The 20,246-nt window shown below is 43.8% G+C and overlaps 2 protein-coding genes across 7 annotated transcripts in view; both read left to right on the top strand.

Moving 5' to 3' along the window:
• The window catches only part of LOC127674161 (UL16-binding protein 1-like), a 564,502-nt gene that overhangs the window by 301,542 nt on the left and 242,714 nt on the right, over window positions 1–20,246 (top strand). The gene's annotated exons all lie outside the window — the stretch shown is intronic.
• LOC127674162 (UL16-binding protein 1-like) overlaps window positions 1–20,246 on the top strand; it is a 231,608-nt gene that overhangs the window by 137,490 nt on the left and 73,872 nt on the right. The gene's annotated exons all lie outside the window — the stretch shown is intronic.

The raw sequence follows: 20,246 nt of genomic DNA, 5'->3' as shown, positions 1-20,246 counted from the left end.
TTCAGACACACTCATACACAACACACAACACATAACCACATCCATACACATACAAAAACACACACTTGAGAGCAGATTCACAAATTTGTCCTGAGGGCCTGATGTAATAGTGGTGGATAAATACATGGGCCTGATGGGTCAGCTGTGGACAATTTATTTCCTGTGGAAATGAAGTTACAAGTCATCAAAAAGGCACGTCTAAGGGAAAAGTAATCTCATGGGAAATGTCTCCAGAGTTCAAGGACATTTAGGATTAAGAGCTGGGGAGAGCAGGTGTTCTCTGGGCACCAATGATCACCACAGAGAGCTGAGGCTAGTGAAAGACCCTCTGTCCTAAAGCAAACTGCATGGAAACTGGATCCACACCCAAGGTTAATCTCTGACCTGTAAGTGCACAGGTGTGCATGCATGCATACATAATCATACACACACACACACACACACACACACACACACACACATTTTCACCCTCATACACATACCCTCTTACACAAACACACACACACTCACACCCACTTATTTCCTCATACACACACACCCTCATACACACACACTCACACACACACACACACACACACACACACACACACACACTCACACACTCACATATACACCTTTAGGAACCTAGAGTATAGCTGTGAAAGCACACTAAAAATGTGATTCAAACAAGTTTTGCCAAGGATCTGGACATTTCCTATGCAGTAGCCTGTTCTACAGCAGGAAGAAAAGGGTTCATTCATTTTTAACTACCGTACATGAGTGTTTTATCTGTGTGTGATGCCATTATATATGTGCAGTTCCCATGGAGGCCAGAAACTTGCATCTATTTTGCTGGAGCCACTGATAGAGAAGGTTTTGAGACACCAGGCATGGTGGAAGGGACCCTTAATCCCAGCATCTAGAGGCAGAGGCGGGGATCTCTGAGTTCCAGGCCAGCCTGGCCTACACAGCAAGTTCTAGAACAGTGAGGGATCCACATAGAAACTATATCTCAAAAAAAAGTAAAGTAAGGAAAAAAAAGAAAAGAAAAGAAAAGAAAAGAAAAGAAAAGAAAAGAAAAGAAAAGAAAAGAAAAGAAAAGAAAAGAAAAGAAAACCTTGGGGATGGTAGCTGCCAGGTGAGCACTGGGAATCCAACCTGGCTCCTCCAAGAGAGCAGTTGTGCTCTTACCCTCTGAGCATCCCTTCAGTCCCCAGAAGGTGCTTTAAATGGAAGAAGCTATTGGATTGAAGACCTTCCCACAGACTTTTAGATGCCAGTGTCACAGAGCTAAGGAGAAAAGAAAACTATCTCCACCAGAGAGTGAGTGAGAGAATGTGGGGGTTGAGGAAGAAGACAGTGCAGCATCCAGGGAGGCAGAGCCCAGGAGTGATGGGAGGAGGGAATGAATGACCCTCAGGGACAGGGGTTAGGGGTGCTGATGACTGGGACAGGTCACCCAGGGAACTGACCCAGGCTGTCCTCAGACCCTTCATAAGATGTGTTTCCTTGCTGTAGTTGAAGAGGCTCCAGGCAAAGTCATGAGAACTCATCTGGAGCAGCCGCCACCCCTTCTGTCATCCTCAAGCACAGGCAACATCATGCTGCCGACACAGTGTATCAAAGCCTTCCCACTCTGTGCCAGTCTCTGGTCCTTTTTCTCTGGGTGATTCACCCATAACATGGAATTTCTTGATCTGGAGACTAGGATGAAATAATTTATGTATCCATACCAAGCACAAGAAACAGAAGAACTAGATATCAGTAGTGGGAGTGTGAAGCTTAGCTACTGTGTATGTAACTCATCAGTGTCTATGTCAGACTGAAACAGAGTAGGAGGAGCCTGTACAGGGTGACATTCTCTACACCACCACCACCAAATAGATATATGTGCTATTCTATATGACTGTATATAAAAGTAACTACTTCATAGCATAAAGTGATAGTTAATAATATTATTACTCTTATAGATTATTTTGTGTGATACTCACTGAGTAGTCCAGCCATGGCCACATGCACACTGGAGCAGCAGAGAACTTGGAACCTGCTCGGTCCCACAGGCTGGCTGCCCCTGCAGTGTCAATCTGGCAGTGAAAGTTGGAAGGTCCAGGCAACTGTCACTCCTCAGTCACACCCTCTGATGCAGGTTCTGGGTCAATGCTGCTCTCCACAGTGCTCAGAGAAGCTTCTCTGTGCACATCCAGAAGCTGTGGGGGAGGAGAGTGAAATCATGATTGTTGCCTTTGACCTTCACACGACACTTTTGCACAAGAGCACTAGTGCTCACACATGCTAAGAATGTGGAGATTGTAGAGTGTAAAGTTCACTGCTGAAACACTTTGCATTTTGAAGCAGGGTCTCACTGTGTAGACTAGGCTGGCCTGGAACTCACAGGAACCCACCTACCTTTACCTGGACAGCATTAGGTTTGAAGGTGTGTGCCACCATGCCTGACTGCTCACTGGATTTTAAGCTCTAATGGTGTGATACTAAAGGATTAGAGCTTTAAAATTGCCTATTTCACCGAGATTCCTTTGTAAACTTTAGCAGCATCGAGTAGATAGGCACTATTAATGTTTCTGAAGCATCACTAAACGAAACCTGTCACAACTAAGCCTAGGAATCAGATATGGAGAACTGTTTGTTTAGTGGGGGTCAGTGGTGACCACAGCATGTCCTCCAACCTTAGCAAACTGACTCCATGATGGTAGTGTTGTCCAGGCTGTAAAACTCAGCACACAGACAGCTCCAGCCAAAATGAAAACAAAGAACTAATCCATCAAATTCCATAGTTCTGAGAGAGTCTCTAATTGTGACAACTTTGCTTTTGGCTTCTGCTTTGGGCTAAGTCTTCCTGTTATGTCAGCCTAGAACATGCGGTTTTGTGCTTACAAGATCTCCCTGGGCAAGGCTCCTGTAGTGACTATTCCTGGTTGTAAACTTGACTATATCAGGAATGAACTACAGTCTAGAATTGGAAGGCACACCTATGATCCTAATTTGGAGGCTCAGAGATATAAGTTTCTGAACTGGATCTTGGCATGGAGACCTTGAAGCATAGTGGCTAAGACAAGGAGATCTCTGAGTTCAAGATCATTTGGGATTAAAGGCATGGATACACACACCTTGAATCTGGGCCACACCCTCTGCTGGAGACCCACATGCCAATAATCTGGGCCACACGCTCTGTTTGAGACCTACAGCCTTTAATCTGGGCTACACCCTCTGCTGGAGATATATAAGGACATTGGAAGAAGGAAGATTCTCTCTCTCCTTGCCTGCTTGCCTCGTGGGACTGAGAAACTGCTAGATCTTTGGACTTCCATCCACAGCTGCTGCTGATCATTGTTGGGGAGTTGGACTATAGACTGTAAACCTTGACAAATTCCCTAACTATATAAAGACTATCCATACGTTCTGTGACTCTGGAGAACCCAAACTAATACAGTTCCATTCTACACACTGGGATCCCAAATATTCAGAATCATTAAGGCCAGCTAATGAGGACTTTCCAATGGCTGAAACACCCTTTGTAGGAAGCTAGGTACTGGAGGAAACACGGAGGGAGACTACAATCAGGATATAAAATAGTTATCAATTAATCTTTAAAAATATCTGAGCAGTCTTGTCTGCTGAATTCCCCTACAACAGTAATGTCCATCCTCCAATTTCCTTACTACAAGGTTCTTACCACAGGTTCTGGATGTCTAATTGCTGACTTAATTCTGTAAAGGGATTTCTTTCTATTCAGATGTTTGTAAACTTTCTTCATGTGATTGGTTTATGGATGTTTAGGTTTCTGTGAATGGGTGCTATGTATATTATATAATTTGTCCTTGAAATGTTCAGAATATTTTCAGAGTATTCTCTTGTAATTATATTACTTTACAGGGTTTGTGGAGCTTCTCTTTCATTTGTGATTACAGAGTTGTAGTCTTCTTTTTGTTCTTTAGTCAGACTGTATAATGATCTGTGAAAACCAGTAAACTTTTGAAAGGATTTTTTTCCATTGAATTACTTTATTCTTTCAATTACATATTAAAATCTTTCTGAGACATATCACACCCTCATTGCTTTATATTTTGTGTGCATATCATTATTTTTCCATATCCCTTTCCTTTTTTATTTCATATATGTTGATTAGCAATGTGCTGTTGGATGGGCTTGGTGGTTCATGCTCTTAATCCCAGCATTCTGGAGGCAGAGACAGGCAGATCTCTGAGTCAGAGGAAGCTCTCTGGTCCACACAGAGAGTTCCAGCACAGGCAGGAGTATACAGAAACACCTTGTCTTGAAAAACCAAAACAGAAAGAAAGCAAGTAGAAATGTCCTGTTTGTGTTGAAAGTGCAGAGAATGTGTCTGCAGAATACAAATGGCACATCTATGTCATATCCCCTGCCCCTGAGGCTCAGGAGCCATCCCGAAGAAGGAACCCCTGATCCAGTCTTTGAGGTAGTAAGATTTCCTTCATCAGCTTAAAGATTTATTGTTACTTTATATGCTTTCATCTTCAATGCTTTTTTATTTAGCAGAAGGTGAACAGATCTGGGCCTGAAGAAATGCTGCTAAACTCAATGGAAAACAGTCAATTAGAGGAGAGGAGAGGAGAGGAGAGGAGCAGACTCAGGCTGTGTCACAAGGAGCTGTGTAGACAGCAGCATACCAGGAGAGTGGCCATGGGCCCTGAGGGAATATCAGGAGAGAGGGGGGAGGGGAGAGAGTGGGAGGAAGAGGGAGAGAGAAGGGGGAGGACGAGAGGGAGAAGGAGTGGAAGAGGGAGAGGGAGAGGGAGAGGGGGAGAGACAACATGACACAGAAGACACTGTGCCCTTGAGAAGTTTCTTCCTGAAATCTCTTTGTGGTGTTCGTTTTCTAGAGAGGCGTGGAAGTAATATATGAAAACAGGTGTTTTATATTTTAATTGCATGAAAATGCTAACTATAGAAGATTAAATTTGACTAAAGTACTCCTAAAACACAATTTAAACCCATAAACCTCGCTGCATAGCAGTTTCTCCATGTAACCATACTGACTCTAAATAGGTCCAAGGTAAATTACCTTGCTCAGAGTTTCATTCTCTCTTCAGTTCCCTTCCCTCTTAGTAGAGCTATTGGCTGACTCAGCAGAGTCATTTGTAACCCAATCTAATATTAGAGTCTTTCATGACTATTTCCCACCATTGTGGGTGTTTTAATTGTACCTAATTTTCTTCTAAAGGGATAAACATTTTTGAATTAAATCATAAAAACTATTTCATCAATAATATCTAGATGTATATGTAAAATGATTACTTTTAGCAAAAAGTAACAGGAAATATTTTCCAGGTAGTCTGTTATCTGTACCTTCAAGATTTCCTATGATTAGTACATATAATCACTTTTCATTTTAATATTGCATGACACATCATCCTATAAATGTCATCAGTCCTGTGGTTATAAGGATAACATCTTTCCTGTTAGCTAGTCCACAAAAAGTAAAAATTTTTCAATGACCATATTTATATAAATAACAGTGTGGACTTCAATAAAGTGTTTGGAAGATTCATTAAGCACATACAAATGGACTCTGATATGATTTATATTATCATTACAACATTATCTAAATACTTTGCAAAACAAGTAAACTTTGGCAAAAGATGATAAACATGCTATTCCCTAAGAGAAAGGAAACCACGGACTCAGCATAAGGATGAGAGCATCTAACAGTTTCTATTTGGACAGTTTCGCTCCTCCTTCCTTTAAGAAATGGTGCACAAGCGTGAGGTAAGGCAAAGCCTCCCCTGATTCTGGCTCCATTATTCTCACTCACCTGCTTCTGCAGGGTCCTCACTCTCCTAGGTTGTGGCAGATTTCAGGTCCCACTGAGGTGGAACTTGTTACTCTAGGTGGCAGCCTTAAGCAGGGGGAACAGAGCATAAAATGAGGCAGACTGAAGTTTATTCAAAGCATCAGACCCTTGAGTTAAGCAAGGTCACATGAGCAAAGTTCACAGGACTGTACACAGTCACAGGGACGCCATGCTTGGAAACACTTCTTAGCCACACAAGTAAGCAGCAATGTGTAATCTGGAGCAAACCTACAGCTGTTTACACCTGGGAGGGGCATGAACGATCATTCCATGAACAGACCCAGGTTTAGGAGGAACTCAAGGTAGAAGGCTTGTCTTAGTTTCTTAGAATTTCCTCAAAAGCTCTCAGAACTCTCCTCACAACTTGATATATGAATTGTGTCTGACACTACCTATCTCTTCTCCAAAAGTTTCTTTCTTTCTCTCTCTCTCTTTCTCTCTCTCCCTGACTGGACAGCTAACAACTAACTGTGAGATAGAGGAAGTGGGGGTGGGGAGATGGATAGCTACAGCCAGAGAGGTGCTGGAAGGATCCCTGGTGGACAGCAGGAAGCTGGGGGTGTTGGGGTGGGGTGGGGCTCCACAAAAGCAAGCACACTGCAGGCAGGGTGACGGCCTCTCTTCTCTGCCTTAGGTCCAGGTTTGATCCTGGGGATCAGTCAGTCACTCAGGAATAAGACTCATGACTGTGCTCCTGAGGAATCTGCACACCATGCACTCAGAAGCCTGTAGCTCCTGGTTCTCTGTAGGTCACCACACCCTGCCTGCCCAGTGCCCTCCCCTGTCCTGCCACCCTGCCCTCCCTCCCATCACTCACCCTGCCCACCTGGCACCCAGCCAACACCTTCCTGGCACTCCTATTTCCGCTCTTTTCCTTTTCCTGATCTTCACTAGATTCTCATGTTCGGGAGCTTTTCATCTTCCCGGGCTTCAGGAACATCAAGTGCTAAGGAGCACATGCCATGTGCAGCTGCGTTCCTTCCTGACTCCACCCCGCAAAGCAGTGAGACTAGATACAAGGGCAGGGCTACACCTCAGTGTGCAGGGTGCAGGGACCAGACTGCAAGGGCTGCAGAGCTGCTCTGAAAACATGTGGAGAAAGGTGAACTAGAAGATGGAACTTGCCTACATCAAGGAGTAGGAAATGCCCTGAACTCATAGCCAAGTTTCGAAAACTTTCTGTGGTCTGAGCCATCAGCAGGACATGACCAAGACAGCCCAGCCAACCTGCCTTTCAAACAGTTAAAATCGCGCCTTTGGCCACCAGGGTCTAGAGAAGAATCTATTGAGCTGGCTGCTGCTGCCAAGGTCTTTTCCTGCCACTTGGTCCTGCTGTGCATGCTGTCTGTCTGTCTGTCTGTCTGTTGGTGTTTAGGGAGACAAGGTGAGTTCCAGAGATCCGATGGGGACAGCGGGGTGATAGGAGCCTGGGGTTGTGGGACAAGAAACACAATTTGTCTGTGTTAAATGCTACCTTGTGAATTTCCAAGGCCTGGGGTGGGGTAGGGATAGGGGTGGGGGTAGGCATGGAGGCAGGATCTGGGGGCTCACCTGTATCTGTCTTGAGCTAACCAGTTACTTCCTGGGAAAGGAACCCAAGGAGAATCCTGGGACACAGTGTGGTAGGACAGGATCCCTCAGCCCAGAGACCCTTTCCAGAAGATTCTAGGTCCCAAGTTCCTTATAGTCCTCACCCCACCCCTTCCTCTCTTTACAAAAACTGCCTCTCTCTTCGGAAGTTCTCTGGCCCTTTTGCTTTTAAACTTCTCAGTGTGCTTTAACAGATTACAGCACAGACAACCAGCAGCTGGTCCACGCATTCCCATCCCTTTCCCCTGAAGTCTGTGACTTTTTGTAAAAGAGTTCATTTTTTTTAAGGCCAGGCTAGCCTTTAACTAGAAATTTGTACCCAGATACAAGAATTAAAGGCCTGTGGCGCCACATCAAGTTTTACAACCCACTTGGTGTATGTTGACCTGCCACCCAGCTCACCTCCCTTCCCTGTCCTGCCTCACTATCCCCTCAGAAAAGGGTTATAAGGCCTTCCTTCACTGGGTGACAACACAGTTAAATGGTGCTTAGTGGGCATGTGGAGGCTTCTGCCCCTGCTCCTTTGCCTGGGCCTGTCTAGACTCCTTCCCCTAGAGGCAGACCCGGTAATGATGTTCATTTAGATAGAAGGTGGTTTTTCTATAAAATTTGGGTCAGGAATAATTCCAGATTGGCAAGAATATTATGTGTGCCTCTGCACCAGATACTCAGTCGATGACTAGGAGTCTCTCTCTCTCTCTCACTCCTTCTCTCTCTCCCTCTCTCTTTTCTATCTTTATTTCTTAGTTTTTTAAAGATTAAAATAAATTTTAGTTTCAAAAGATTATGATGATGATCATGGCCTTCATTTGCCAAACACTTATTAGACACTAAAGAATTCACATCTCATTGCTCCGTTTAATTTATATAATAATCTTCAAAATTGTATACTATCATTTTTTAAAAATTGTATTTATTATTTATTTACAGTCCCGATTTCATTCCCCTTCCAGTATACCTTTTTACTGTTCCATATCCCACATCTTCCCTAATTACCCCCCCCCACGACACACACACCTCCCTGTCCCTGTCTCCCCTTCCCCAGGAGAATGTTCCCAGGCCCTATGCCCTACCCTACCACACCTCCCCACTCCCTGGGGCCACCAATCTCTTCATGGTTAGGTACATCTTCTTTAATTGGGTCCAGACCTGGCAGTCCTTGGCTAAATGTGTGTTGGGAACCTCATACCAGCTGGTGTACACTGCCTGGTGGTGACCCAGTGTCTCAGATCTGAGGGGTCCAGGTTAGTTGAGACTGCTGGTCTTCTTACAGGGTCTGCCTCCTCTTCAGCTTCTTCCAGCTTTTCCTTAATTTAACCACAGGAGTCAGCACCTTTTGTTGGGTGTAAATATCTGCATCTGACTCTTTCAGCTACTTGATGGCTCTTTTAGATGGCAGTCATGATAGGCCCCTTTTTGTGACCACTCCATAGCCTCAAGTAATAGTGTCAGGCCTTGGGGGCCTCCCCTTGAGCAGGATCCCAATTTGCACCTGTCTCTGGTCCTCATTTTCCTAAGGCTCCTCTCCATTTGTGTCCCTGCAGTTCCTATAAACAGGAACAATTATGATTGTTCTGTGTCTGGAAGTTTTTAGATTTAGTGTTTTCTTTGCCCAGTGTATCCATTTCTCCTGTGGTATTGTCCATTCCTGAGATTCCCTCTACCATGGCTTCTATTCTGTTGGTGAAGCTTACCTCTGTAGTTCCTGTTCAAATTCCTGAAATGTTTTCTTTCCAGAATTCCTTCAGTTTCTTTTTTCTGTATTGGTTCTATTTTCATGTTTAGGTCTTGAACAGTTTTATTGTTTCCTTCAATAGCTTGAGTTTTCTTGAATTTCTTTAAAGGACTTATTTATATCCTCTTTAAGGATTTCGATCTTCTTTATATAGTTGATTTTAAGGTCTCTTTCTTCTGCTTTAACTGTGATGGAATATTCAGTTCCTGGTGTGGTACAACAGCTGGGCTCTGATGGAGACATTTTGCCCTGGTTGTTAGTGATTGTGTTTTTGCTCTGGCATCTAGGCATCTGGGTTTGAGATAATTACATGTCTAGGTGCTGATATCTGGATCTTTCTTTTTTCAGTGGGCAATTTGTTCTTTGTTTTCTGTTTCCTCACTGGATTTTTGTAGATTATATTAGTTGTGTATTGTCTGTTTCCCTGGCCTGCTCAGCTGGTGTGTTCATGGGGAATGATTACTGGTATTGGGACTGGGATACTGGAATGAGCTGGAGAAAGGAAGGTTGGAAGAGAAGGTCTTTGTGATTCCTTGGGGTTGGGGTCAGAGAGGAAAGGGAGGTCCCAGATGATTTCTACCCACAGATCTGGGAAGGAGACTGTGGGATTGGATCTCAGGAGCAAAAGAGAAATGGAGGTCTACCTTTACTCTGCTTCTGGCCCTGGGAAATGTGATGCATAAGTTAGCAGGGTCCCAGGGCACTGCTGGAGTTGGGGTTGGAAATAAGCAACTAAAGGGGTGAGGGAGCAGCAGGGGAAGACCTGTGTGATCACATGGAGATGGGAGCTGGGGGTTGGGACAGGGAGAGATGCCATGGGTGCTCTATTGAAAGAGCTGGTGCTGAGACTGGGGCATTGGATATGGGGGAACAGACAGGGAAGAGAAGATCTGCAGGTAGCATACCTGGGTTTTGGCAGATGTGGCCTCTCAGTCACTTTTCCCAAAGAGGCTCCGCCTAAAGGTAGGATCTTAGTTAGTCATCAAGAAGAAATTCTAATCATTTAAAATTCATGAACTTCACTTTGGGAAAACAAGCACCTTTTCTCTTTCTTGCCTTCATTTTCTCATTGATTTCCTCTAATGATTAGGGTCCTTTTGGTGGGTTGTGGTTGTTTTACTACATTAGAAGCAGTTTTGATCACCTGAAGTTGGTGTTGAATTGTCTGTCCTGTACTAGTGAGCTCTGCCTTCCTTCTGTAGATGTCCTCACCGTAGATGTCTCCTGTAGATGTCCTCACTGTAATTGTCTCCTGTAGATGTCCTCACTAGAGTTTGTTAGGGCCTTGTCTTCATTAGGGTTTTACTGCTGTGAACAGGCACCATGACCATGGCAAGTCCAATGATGGTAACCAGCATCAATTACCCCAGTCATCTCCTTCTCCTCTTGAGTATAAAGCCAGAGCCATATGGCCAAAGCTGCTGCTTTCTGCTGTTTGCAGGAGGGAGAATGTGCACCCTTTCCAATTACATTACCACCAGCTTCCTCTGTTTCAACTCCTTCACTGCCTTAACGTGGCTGGTCTGGATCTTGTTGTTTATAGTGACCTTGAACTCAGAGATCTGCACTCCAGTCTCCTGAGATTAAAGGTGTGTGTACCACCACGCCTGGATTTCAATTTAGCTGGGTAGGCTCTTGCCCCTAAGTCTCACTCCCTTAATCTGCTATGTCCTAGAACACAGGATTTAATACTCAAACCATATATTTTATATTTTTCCTTTCTAAGCTTGCTACACTTATTTAAAATGCTCTTCATGAGGCATGAATCCTTGCTATTCTGAAGGTCCTGTGTTTGGACCTCTGAAGGTGCAATTTCGTTGGGTATTTGGGTAGACCCTATGGTGAGAGTGACCTTTGGGGTGTGTGTTTGTATGAGCTCTACCCAGGGTGTTGCCTCAATGGTCTAGGAGGGAGCATGTTTTCTGATACGACAGATGGAAAATAAATTTCCTGTTTGTGAAAGTGAGTTAAGGTGGGTCCTTATCCCACAGGTTTTCTCTATTCCCTCTCCCTTTGCTGCCTTTCCTCACTGAGTAAATTTTATGAGGATGGTATTACATTTTTTGTTTCTGACATTTTGGGTTGAAGAATTTTGGTACTAAGCCAAATTCATCTATAAGTGTTCTTTGGGGCAGTTGTCCTGTCTAGTTACCTGAATAAAATTGTCCTTGAATGGATTTGCCCACCAAATAGCCATACTCACACAGTCCCATGAGCTACACTTGTAATAGTGAGTCCCTCCACCTTTCACTCTCCAAATTTGTTTCCATTTTTATGGCCTGGGAAGACATAGAAATTTTGTTCCTTTTGGTGGGCACTAGAAGAGGTAACTGCTATGAGGTCTTAGATGTCCAAGATGCGGTGGGACACCTGTGGGGCCAACCTAAGCATCTGCTGAAGGATATCACCCATAGGATCATTAAAGTTGGTCCATGGTAGGTTATAAGGCCAGTGAAAGTTCTTAGAGGAGGAGCAGCTATTGATTAAAAGCAAGGCTGCTAGAAGCATAAGCTTTGCAATTTGAGTTTTAAAGCACTGTCTTTGTCCTTGCAAAGGTGCCATCTTAGTGTGATGTCTACTACATCTGAAGGAGGAGGGTCTCTCAGGTGTAGTGTGTCATCTGAGGCATGGGTGTGGTGAATCCAGGTGATGATTCTGTCTGCCTTAAGTGCAGTGTGTGTAGTCAGCATAACTATCTAAGGTTCTTTCCATGGTGGTTTCTCATGTCTATTCACGAGTACCCAGTAGCGTGTTGGTAATTATGAGGAGGAGGTGGCTCTCAGGTGTGACCCGAAGACCTTCTGGATATAAGCTATGACACTGAGAGAGTTAAATATATATCTAGCAGTCACTTCAGCCATTATATCTGATTTAAACTTGGGAATCATGGGAGAGGGACATCATCTCAAAGGGGTAGTCAGTTCCAATGCATAGGGCATGCTCCTTACCCTATGGAGGGTGAAGGGGAGGAGAGCCACCCAGTCTCCTGCCGTCTCCATGGTTAATCTGGTAAAGGACACTTTCAGAGTTCTATGAATCCTTTCTACCTGTTCTGGACTTTGGGGCCAATAAGTACAATGTAATTTCCAATCCACCCCAATGGTCTTTGCCATTCGCTGTGTTTCTTGAGCAGCAAATGATGCAGTAAATAGTAAAACCACTCTGTTCCCATGCAGGTTCAAGTATGTGCTTTTATCTACCTTCCCAAGTATTTTTGATTTTCCAATGAATGACACAAATGCAGGTGCGTGCGCGCACACAGACACACACACACACACACACAGACACACACACACACACACACACACACACACACACACACACACATGTTGCTTTATTTTTAATACCCCTTAGCTAGCTCAATGACTGGGGCATGCCTAAGCCTCCACATGTCTATTGCACTTCCCCCAATATTTCTGAGTCAATTCTTTATAAATCTATGTTTTACCTTTGCTGCCCTGTTTCCTTCTGGGCAGCCCTCCCATGGGTCCTCTTCCCCTTTGAACCTACATTTCAGCCTTCTCACACTCCTGCTCCTTCCTGGTGTGCTTTGTCCTATGCCCCTCTCATGGCCAACTCTCCCCTTCCTTTCTTGTCTAGGAATCCTCAAATTACCTCCTCTGTCTCTCTGCCCAGCCCTTGGCTGCTGGTAACTTTATTTCCCAATCAGAGCCAGCTGGGGGCAGGCTTCCCTTAGCCTATGTGTGGGACACTGCAAACAGGCTTTGGGTAACATAATTAGCCTGAGAACAAAGGCCACTAAAGGTGAAGGCAGGTCCATTATCAGGGCTCAACAGAGCTGGCAGACCTTATGTAGGAAGGATGTCTTCCAGCATCTTGACCACTGTTGGCAGGCCTCAGTCCTTCAGACCACTGAGGAAGGCCTCAGTCCATCCTGAAAAAGCCACAGGTACTAAAGTTGGCCTGGATCCATGTTTGCTTGATTTTCCCTCCGTGGAGTCCATTTCCCAATGGGCACCTGGTTTGGTGCCTCTCTTGTCAGGTCTTTGGGCTTGTGTCAGCATTGGGGAGCTTGCAGGTGAGGCAATGCTTCTGAATGGAGTCTGTAATGTTAGGCCAGGCCCTTCCGATCCCTGTTCTTTTCTTCCTCCATCAGCATCCTCGGCACTGAGTTCTCTCTTCTTGGTAGAACCTGGTGTCATCCTTAGAAACAAATCCCTTTTCCAATGCAGTTTATAGTTTCCCCAGTCACTGTGCTCTGCTTCCATCTTCCTCCAAGGAGGAACAGCCTGAGGCAGCCAGTGTTGCTTTAATTGGTCCTCCTTCATGGGCCACTGCTCTTTCTTCAGCCTCATGTACTCCTTCCATTGACCCAGCTCCTAAATCCAGTTTTTCTTGGAGAAAATTTGTGCTCCTTTTATCCACTTTAAAGTGTTGGCCTTGTTGGCTTTTTGTTCACAAATGAAGTGTGAGTTATGGGACTACAGAGTATTCAATTTCATATCCATCAACCTTTTTAATGAAGTGAGAAAGAACCTCAGGCAATCAAAAGAAATGAACTTCAAAAGTTTAGGTGTAGGAGTATGAAGAAAATGTGAAGAGTTAAAAATGATAGAGGAGTCAGTGGGGAGAAGCAGAGTGAAAGGAGGTTGAGCCTATTTTCTCTGTTTCTCTCCCCTTTCCGTCTACCCCTCACTCCCTCCTTCTCAGTCCACCCTTCCATAAGGATTTTCTTGGTTTCATAGGTACAGACTTTCTCTGAGTTCCTAGCTCACCGCCCCTAACCTCACTGCATGTTTCCTTCAGAGAGGCTGCTTCTCTTTGCAACAGCTTCAACATTGTCAAGTCAGAGTCTGGACAATGGAGAAATGAAGTCCAAGGCCTACTGAACAGACAGACTTTTTTTCTCTACAAGATAACAAGTGTCATGCCAGTGGTGCTCATGGGAACAGCCTGAATGCCACAAAGATCTACAGGTTGACACTCTGAAACATGGAGGTGACATTTTCAAAGGGATGCTGCTTCAGATATGGGGGGGGGGGAGATTAACACAATCAGATGTAAGTTTCAACTGGTCCCACAGGGCTGGAGATGTAGCTCAGAGGTAGAGTGTTTGCCTGCATACACTGGGCTTTAGATTAAATCCTCCGGCTACAAAATAAGTAAAAGAACATATCAGACATCCCTCCATTGGAATCAACAGGGTGAGAGATTAGAGACATTTGCTGTTTTAATGGACGAAAAAAAAAAAAGAATCACTGTTAATCCTATCTAAGTCATCCAGTAGCAAGAGCAAGATGTGGAGGGTAAAGCAAGGTCAGAGGATGGGAAGGGAGGGTGGGTTGGCAGACAGGATTAACTAAGGCCAGAAGCCAATCTCTTTTCAGTGGGCACTGAGCCTCACACTCTACAGGCTGAGATGTCTTGTCAGTACAAAGGAGACAACAGTTTCAGGGGATCCTGTGTTGTTAGCCTCAATGGAAAGATTATGCTCCATGTTGACACAAGTACTGGAAACTGGACTGAACTGGATCCTAGATTCAGGAAGATGATGGATATGTGGAAGAAAGACAGGGATATAGCTGCCTTCTTAGACTTCACAGGGTGACTGCAGGACCTGCCTTGAGGAGATCAAGCCACACTGGAAAGACCATCCGGAGCCTACAGGTGACTGGGAAGACAGCGAGAAAGCTCTCTGCATGTCTCATGGTGACAGTGGAGTGAGGAGGAAAGGGTGTGCCACGGATATCAAAATACAAGTATGCAGGCATGACAATCTCAGTGATTCAATGTGCTGTGTTTAGAAATGTCTTGCTTAAATATAGAGACCCAGATATTCTATGCAGAGAGTAAGAGGCCTTGGAACAGTCAGCCCTAAATGGGATGTCTTCAACAAATCCCTTCTTCCAGTGCTCAGGGAAGGCTGTGAGAGAAGAAGCATAAAGAATGTAAGAGCCAGAGGGCATTGAGGAGGCAAGGCCTGCTGAATACACAACATCAACACAGATGTGAAGTCACACGGACTGACGCAGCATGCACAGGGCCTGCATGGGTCTGCACAGGTCCTCTGTGCCTATGTTATGGGTTCCAGATTAATGTTTCTGAGATTCCTCAGCATGGGAACATGTTTGTCTGTGACTCTTGTTTGTTCTGTCTTTGGGCTGTTTTCCTTCCACTTATGTTTATTGTTTGTTTTCAATGTGATAATTTTTGTCTTATCTTCTTTCATTTTGTAAAAATGAAGAAAGGAATGAGTGTGAACCTAGCCACCGAGGTGAAGATTAACAACAAATGGACCTTTATACCTGCTGAAAAAGGGAAAACCATTTTTATTCAGTGAAATAACTCTGAGAAAATTAAATACACCAGGGAACATCACATGATCAGTAATTGATCAACAAATAAGCAATGACACAGGGTTTCTTTTTTCTTTTTTTTTCTGTTGGGTGTGTGTTTGAGAGTTTGTACATAGTGTGTGTGTTTCCTTTAATTTCATTAAGATTGGATGCTTTCTTTGTTTTGTTTTTTTTTTTTTTTGCTGATGTTATATTCTCTTTTTTAGATTTTGTGCAGTTATAGATATATTAGTGCTTTGGTTTGATTTTTTTTTATTCGATATAATTTATTTACATTTCAAATGATTTCCCCTTTTCTAGCCCCCCCACTCCCCGAAAGTCCCGTAAGCCCTCTTCTCTTCCCCTGTCCTCCCACCCACCCCTTCCCACTTCCCCGTTCTGGTTTTGCTGAATACTGTTTCACTGAGTCTTTCCAGAACCAGGGGCCACTCCTCCTTTCTTCTTGTACCTCATTTGATGTGTGGATTATGTTTTGGGTATTCCAGTTTTCTAGGTTAATATCCACTTATTAGTGAGTGCATACCATGATTCACCTTTTGAGTCTGGGTTACCTCACTGAGTATGATATTCTCTAGCTCCATCCATTTGCCTAAGAATTTCATGAATTCGTTGTTTCTAATGGCTGAATAGTACTCCATTGTGTAGATATACCACATTTTTTGCATCCAGGTTTGATTTTTGAGAAATAAAATTGCATGGGTAGGGAGAAGGGAGGAGAGGATCTGGATGAACTTGGGTGAGAAGAATATGGTCTAAATACATTTAAATTAAAAAATAGTTTCAAGCAATAAGGAAAATATTTTGAAAACTACTTATAAATAATAGTTATGAATCTAAAGACCATGATAAATTACATTCAATGCTTGAGAAAAGGAGCTTTGCTTTCCTTCCAGATTGTTATGACAAGGAGCCCAATGCTCCACCTCTGAGCTAGAGTCTCTTCCCAAGGACCAGCAATTACCAGTAGCTGTAGGCTCTTAGATGGGCTTGTGAAATCGAGAATAACCAACATGATTCGAATAAAGCTTTTGAGTGGCAGAAATGACAGATTTAAAAAACATTGTTCTATTTTTGCGGATTTCTCTATTTTCTTTTTCACAGAGAAGGTAGCTTTCAGACTCATCTTCACGTGTTTTGTCTTTAATTACTAAAGTTGAGCAACATCTGGGTTGGCTAACCATCTATCTGCTTTCAAGTTCTTTGGGTTCTGTTGGCCATGCCCCACTTCTGCAGTCTGGCCCCAGGATGTTCCTTCTTCCCTTCCTCCTCAGTGGACCACTGTCCTTGATATGACTGCTCCTGACAGTAAGTCCTGATGGGATTTTTCTGTTCCATATCTGCTGGGACCCAGGAATACAGTCTCCTAACTCCACCCCCAGCCTTGAGCCATCAGCATCAATCCTGAGCTTCCATCAATGCTGGTGTCCTTCTCAGTGGTCATTCACATTGTCCTTCTCAATATGGCAGCTCCCTCATCCCATAGAGCAACATGGGCTCTGCACATTTCCTGGAACTCTTTGCTGTTCCATTCTCTCCGGTACATGAACATCTCTGAGATCTTGGATCACAAGTCTTCAACTTCCATACTTAACCATGTTAGGTTTTCTCTGTCTTGTATTGAGGTCTATCCTCTGACCAGTTATAGAAAGACATTCCCAAAAGGCTGTATTAAGCCTAAGGGATTTGGCATTGTGTTGTTCTAGATTCATTCTGTTGCTGTGTTAAAACACTCTGGCCAAAAGTCACTTAAGTGTGAAACATGGAAACAGGTTGTCTTGTTCAGTGTTCTGTTGCTGTAAAGAGATACTGACTATTGAATCTCTGATAAAATATAGCATTTAGTTGAGACTTGCTTCTGGTTCTAGAGGTTTCAGTCGTTATCCTCATGGTTGGGATCATTGTGGTACACAGGCAGATAATGGTAGCTGACAATTCCACATCTAGATCCAAAGGAGCAGGCTCTGGGCTAGAAATGTGCTTTTTGAAACCTCAAAGTTTTTCTCCAGGGACACATGTTCTCCATTAAGGTCATACCTACCTACTCTTAACATGCGACACAACCTCCTCTTATAGTGCCACTCCCTAAAAACCCAGCATTCAAATATTTGACTCTATGGGGACCATCCTTATTCCAACCATAGCCTTCCACTCCATGGCCTCTATAGGCTTGTCACCATATCACAATGTAAAAATGCATTCAGTCCACCTTCAACACTTCCAGAGTATCATAGTCTCAACCCCTTCTAAAAGGTTAAAGTCTCTTAAGACTCAATGCAGCCTTTTCACAGTAACATCCTGTAAGATTAAAATGAAAATGCAGATCCATACTTCCAACATACAATGGCTGAGATTATACCTTTTCATTCATGAAGGGAGAAAACAGATCATAGCAAGGAAATACTTGGCTAAATTAAAATGGATGACCAGCAGGTCAAACTTCAAACCCTGCATCTCCATATCTGATGTTAAAATGCTCTTCAGAATGCCAAATCCTACCAGCTTTGTTTACCTACAAAGGATTTCTGTCCCTAGGCTGGATCTCCTCTTGTTAGAAGATCTCCTTGACAGGTGTCCCATGACTCTAACATCTCCAAATTCTTGGTGTCTTTAAGATAATACAGGCTTCACCTTCACAGTTTTATACAAGGGCCTCTCTTGGCCTCCATGTAGGGATGTCCCTGGCACACACCTGGCCTCAGCAGCCTTACTGAGCTGAGAAGCGAGATTCCACAGCACGTTCTTCTATCCTTGACTCTAAAGCCAGAACCACATGGCCAAGGCTGCCAAGATTTGCTGCTTGCTTAGGATGAAACATGGCCCACTCATTCAAATACACTTTGTTCAGCTTTCTGTATTTGACAGTTTCCTTCATTATGTAGCCATCTTTTTAATTCTTTTGATAGATTGGAAACTTGGCTGACTCACTCCATCCCTGAAGCCACAACTCCTTTCATTCCTTTTAGAATCAATCAGACTTTTCTTTACATTTTTTTTATCTCATTAAGCACTGGACTTTCTGAATACACTTTCCGGTGCTCCTTCCCTCCTCAAACTATACATTTTTTTTCTTTCTTTCTTTTTTTTTTTTTTACTTATCCCTGGTCAGCTTGCTGCTTTTCATTATAGAGCTGCATAGGAGTGACCACTAACAACTACATGACCCATACATTCTAAGATGTCCTCACATTTCTGTGAAAGCCATTAATCCAAACTCTTAATTTTTCTCCAAAACCTTTGCACCAGGGCGTCTTAATCATTACTGCTCCAGGTATTTCTGTGTCCCATGAAACTACTACTATAGCCCACGGACTCCTGCTTATGATGTTTAACTCCTTCCCTAATCCTATCGCAGAGTCCTCATTTAGCACACAAGCACATATTCTGTCACAGCAATACCCACTCCCAGGAACCAACTTGTTTATTGGTCAGTGTCCTAGTTGAGGAGGATGGTGTAGCCCAGAAGTAGATATGGTAGCAAAGAGTTCTACAGCTCTATCTAAAGGCAGCAAGAAGAGAAACTCAAGAGTTGGAATGGGTTTGATGAATTTCAAAGGTCACCTACTGTGACATACTGCCCCCAATATGGCTACAGCAGGATATGGTGTAATACTCCTCACAAAGGAGTTCCTTGGTCTACATAGAGAGGGAATTTGCTGATGAGGTGTGTCTGTAGATTTATCAATATTTTTCTTATCTTTTAATGAAACAACAATAAAGACCCTGGATAGGATCCAGTATACATCTGGCAATACCTTGGTGATTATTGGATCCATACTAGCAGCAATATTCTTTATCTGTTTTATCATCTTAGGATTCTGTTACGTATCAAGAAGACACTTATGTAAAAGAAAAGTAGGAAAGAGCCTGGGTTCTCACTCTTGTTCTTGGTAGTATGCGGCTGATGAGGACATGGAAAACAGGGCCCAATGGTCTCCTCCAAGCCCCTGTCCATCACTGTGCCTGTTTGTCCACTAGAATGATGTTCCTTGCTAATCTTGAGCCGCCTCTTCACAGCAATGTTGGAGATGAGTATTGTTGGGCATGGGAGGCTAGCAGAGTCAGCCAAAGTCTACAGAGAAGCAGGATGAAACAGGAAAGTCCTCTTGCTCTGTTCCTTTCCTTTCTCATTCTTACATGATAGTGCTATGGATATCAAAGAGGGCCTGGCTCTACATTCCTCCTCACTATGCAAAAATGGAGTCAGAGTGACTCCATTTTATGAGAAGCACTTTGCTCCCTTCTGAGGTGAAGCCGCCCTGCCATGGTTATGGCCCCTACAAACTTGCCCTGTGTCTGTCTGTCTGTCAAGGTACCTGCAGACAGAGTACTCAATGCATCTTCCGGATTCATCTTCATCCACATTGATAATGCCTCCTGCTTGAATCACTGGCTGACAGTTCATATACAGCTCCATGCTAATGTGGGTCTGAATCTCCCCTGCTGGATCCTGGGGTCCTGCACCTCACCTCTGCAGTTCACTCAGTCCTGAGGCCTAGTGCAGCCCTGCAGCCGTGCAGCTCTCCCTTAGGTTCCGTTAGAGCTGCAATAACCACCTGCATTGAGTCTGTCTGTGGGACTAGGATCCTGCACTCTCTGCCTCCTGTCTTGTCTCTTATATAGGATAACTGTGTGGCATACAATGTGTGATCTGAGGGTTTATATTAGTAACTAAGACTGGAGGAAGACAGCCCAGATTGGCCAGGAGACGGTTGTCAGTGTTAATTAGGAATACTTGCTAATTACATCCTGTGAATTGGATGGAGCTGGTAAATTCACA

This window comes from Apodemus sylvaticus, chromosome 23 (genome assembly GCF_947179515.1).
Source record: "Apodemus sylvaticus chromosome 23, mApoSyl1.1, whole genome shotgun sequence".
Lineage (NCBI taxonomy): Eukaryota > Metazoa > Chordata > Mammalia > Rodentia > Muridae > Apodemus > Apodemus sylvaticus.
This window is presented reverse-complemented; position numbering and strand designations above follow the sequence as displayed.